The sequence below is a fragment of the Trichosurus vulpecula genome, chromosome 2 (assembly GCF_011100635.1).
Source record: "Trichosurus vulpecula isolate mTriVul1 chromosome 2, mTriVul1.pri, whole genome shotgun sequence".
NCBI lineage: Eukaryota > Metazoa > Chordata > Mammalia > Diprotodontia > Phalangeridae > Trichosurus > Trichosurus vulpecula.
In genome coordinates, this window is record NC_050574.1 from 408,641,892 (window position 1) to 408,646,207 (window position 4,316).

Sequence of the window (4,316 nt, forward strand, 5' to 3'; positions counted from 1 at the left end):
AAAATTGGACAAGTACCTTGACGGATTCAGGAGGTAGTAAGGAAAGGAGATGGAGAAGTAGCTCTTTTATTTCTGAAATTATGATTGCCACTACATCCAGCTCATTTTGAATCTGTTAGAAACTGTTGTATCCAGAGAAAAAACAACACATATTTCATAACATGGGAACCTAGTTTAGTCAGAAGGCAAACATAACCCAGTGTCACTACATTGCTGTCTCCTGGCCCTGACATATGTAAGCTAGTTGGGGGGAAGTGTCAAAGAATGCACCAGCAGACTTAACAAAAGGCTTTTAATTCAGTATCAAATATTTTAAAAATCAATACAAAGGTAGTAAGGTATAGTAGAAACAGAGCTGACTTTGTAGTCAGAAAGAACTGAGTTCAAATCCTGCCCCTGATTCATACTGGCCATATGATCGTGGATAAATCCCTCAATCTCTCAGTGCCCTAAGCATCTCTACAAGATTATAAATTGCAAGAAAGTTGCCAGTTCTAAATGATAGAGAAAGTTCCACACGGGTAGCTTCCTATGTAGGGGACAAAAGGAGGAGGAACTTTAGGTGTATGGTGCTGGGCGAAGTACTACACCCACTTAAATAGATGGGATTCCTGCTGTCTGATAATATTTTAGTCCTTGAAGAAACACTGTTAAGGGAAATAATGCAAAATAGAAAAGGAAAACATCCTGTACAACTAATATCTCCATTTGAATAAATACTACTATTAATATTTTATACTAAACTTCATTTCTCAGGATTAACTTGAGTTTGGATAACAATTTGAATATAGATCCTCTTTACAGCAAACGGTCACATTAGTTCTCAGAAATAAAACCCACTCTAGGTCATAAACACATGTCAAAGGAAGATTTAGGACTAATTTACTGCCTCAATTTTGTGCCCCAAATCCCCCTGCCATTCCAGTTTTTATTAATTTTATGATTTTTGTTGTATATTTATAAGTAGAATGTTGTTCCAGGATGGATGAACCTGTTTACTAGTAAATCAGTAAACTGTAAACATTGCCATAAAATAAAGAATGTTTTCCAATAAATCACAAGCATAGGAGCCGAAGGGTGTCCCAAGAGAGCATTTGTGGTAGGTTGCTTCAGCTAATTCAAATCCTGTACCTATGAATCAGTAATGTTTGCTGGTTTATGAGCCTTGATGAACACAAACATTCTCCTTTTCCTGCTCAGCACATCTCTGTTGTAATAAAGAGATAATTGGTTCTATTCTATTGCATTCTTCCTGTATTACCTCTATATGATAATCACATATAAATCTATGGCATAAAATTGTCCTTTATTATGTTTCCCTCTTTTGGTTTAGCTCCTCAGTGTATCTTTTTATTTGGTAACTGTATAATGAAATAATAATCATCTTTAGCATATATATTGTGCCCTTTTGTATTCAAATTGCTATATGATTGTTATTATCATTAATTACTTATGCACCAGGAGTGTATCCACCATTTAAGAATATAAAGGACTCTTTCCTTCCCCTAAGGTCTTTTCATCTGTTTTCAAATTAATATAATCCCAAATACAAAACAACACATTACGAAGTCATAAAGCGGCAAACAAAAGCAACATTGAAGAATGAGGTAAGGAGGAGTTCAGAAGTAATTGGATATGAATTACTTGAAGAAACATTTCTTAAATGCACAGTACTTGCAATCTGCAAGTAAAAAAGAAACAAAGTTGCTGCCCTTAAGGAGTTTATCATGTAAATAGGCGAGAGACTTTGTATCTAAGTATCAGTATTATTTCATCTATGTGGTCATTCCCTCCAATGGCACATATACTATAATCCATCCTTACTTTCAAATCCTACATGACTCATATTCAGCTTCCAATAAACTCTCAATAGGGGGCCTAAATAATGTGCTATAGAAAAAGAAATATTATAGATTATTCCTCTAAAGGGTTTCCCTGCACATTATCTTCCCTCCCCCTCCTTTTTATTCTTTTTGAGGGCCCAGCATTTAAGGGTTTTTATTTTTTTCAAGTAACAAGAATTATAAAAAAAAAATTCAGTTTTAAAGTAGCATGTAAACAGCAATGGTATTATAAGTGCAGGTCAGTTTCAGAAAAGAAATGAGTTTGGGAAGGGATTGGGAAGAAGTAGAATGATTAAAAAAAATAATCTGTCTCTGCCACTACCTTCCCACATGGGCAAATTAACAAACAAAAATAAATCCTCAAATATATTTACATAATTTGGCAAAACAAATTCCCACATGAGTAATGTCTGAAAATTTATGTCTCTTTCTGCATCTTAAGTTTATCCACTCTTGTTAGGTGAGTTCAAATAGACCACATCTTTGTTATGTGAGTGGAAACAGACAATTTCTTTGCATTGATCAGAATTCTCAAGTGTTTTGAAAGCGTTCCTCTTTCCTTTATAATGCTGTTAGTATTGTGTAATTCTCCTAGTTCTATTCACTTTGCTCTGTATCAGTTTTAAAGGTATTCCAAGTTTCCTATGAAATGGACATTTTTGTCATTTTCAAAGATGCAATTGTATACCATTATATTCATATAATAAAATGTGTTTTGCCTTTCCCCTATTTGAAGATAACCCCCCCCCCCCCCCGCCAACTCCAGTTTTTTTTTTGTTTGTTTAGCAGGCGTAGTTCAATTTATTTGTTTATAAAAACCACCTATGTGGTTGCCACAGCAGCTGCCTGGGTCCTCCAGACAGACACTCAAGTGTGAGTCTTCACAAGATGGTCCATGAATTCCTGATAGGGAGACTTAGTGAACATAGTCTCCTTCCACAGGTCTGAGGTTAGATAGCTGTATGTTTTGGAGATGGCATCAAAGGTAGCTTTAGCAAAGTTGCCCAGAGTGGCAGTACAGCCTCTTGCAGAAGTATAGCAGTCATCAATTCCAGCCATCATCAGGAGTTTCTTAGGCACAGGAGCTGAGACAATGCAAGTACCTCTAGGAGCCAGGATCAGGTGCACCAGAACCGATTCACATCGCCCAGTGACCTTGCAGGGCACTGTGTGAGGCTTGCCAATCTTGTTCCCCCAGTAGCAACGTCTCACAGGAACAATGGACAGTTTGGCCAGAATGATGGCACCACTAATAGCTGTGGCCACTTCCTTGGAGCATTTGACACCCAGACCAACACGGCCATTGTAGGCACCGATGGCCACAAAAGCCTTGAACCTAGTACGTTGTCCAGCTCTAGTTTGTTTCTGAACAGGCATGATCTTCAGAACCTCATCTTTCAATGAAGATCCCAGGAAGGAATCTATGATCTCAGACTCCTTGATAGGGAGCAAGAAAAGATAGATCTCTTCCAAAGACTTGATCTTCATGTCCTTTACTAGGCGGCCCAGCTTAGTGATGGGAACCCACCGCTTGTCTTCGGCCTTTCCTCCCCGGGCCCCACGGCCCCATTCCCGGCCTCGACCTATGGCCCTGGCCTCGACCTCGGCCCCCACTGCCGAAGCCACGGCGGAAGCCACCCCGAACTCCGACTCCGGGGCCCCCGGGGCCTCCCGCAACCTCCTGCAGCACCGGCATCATCCGCCATTTGGTGTTCACTAGAAGTAGAAGCCCCCCTCCCCCGCCTCCAGTTTTAAAATTTTGGGTATGGCAAAAAGAGCTTCCATAAATATGTTTGTACATATAGATCCTTTTCTGCTCTTTGATTTATTTGGGTTATAAATCTACTAGAGGTATTGTCCTCAACAAATCTTGACGTCATGAGAATAAGAACAGAGTATTTGGCCTGTCCATTGATCCTCACTGGTTATCACTGTATGACCAGATCATCTGCTTTTCCCACATGTATTCTGCTGTCATCCTTTATACTGCTTCTCCTGTATAACTCATTATTCTTAATTAGCTGTTGCCTAAACACACACATTATATAGGATGGCCCTTTGAATGTCCTTGAACTTTAATCCTCTGGAAAGCAATTCACGTACACAAATAAGGATCAAGTAGTATGGCATCATGGAAACATGGGATATAGAGTGAGAAGAATTTGAGTTTGGGCTCTGACACTGCGTCTCTACTTTCTTGTCGTTAAAATTAGGAGATTATTAGGTTAGATATTCTCTAACTTTCCTACCACATGTAAATTCTAAGAGCCTAGAAATGGAAAAGTAAGATAAATATAATGATAATAGTAATGGGGATTGGGCCTGGACCTCTGATTAATAGGTGTAGAGAACTCCTAAATAAGGAAACTTTGTCTTCTAACACAGGTGGGAGTCTTGGAGTTTGCTCAGAGCATTGATAAGGAAGTGACTTTCCCAGGGTCACATAGCTAGTATCTGTCAGCCTTCCTTCCA

The 4,316-nt window shown here is 39.1% G+C and overlaps 1 pseudogene; it reads right to left on the bottom strand.

Annotated features, from left to right (window-relative positions):
* Positions 1-2,711: 2,711 nt before the first annotated feature.
* Positions 2,712-3,540, bottom strand: LOC118837270 (annotated as a pseudogene).
* Between the last annotated feature and the right edge of the window lie 776 nt (positions 3,541-4,316).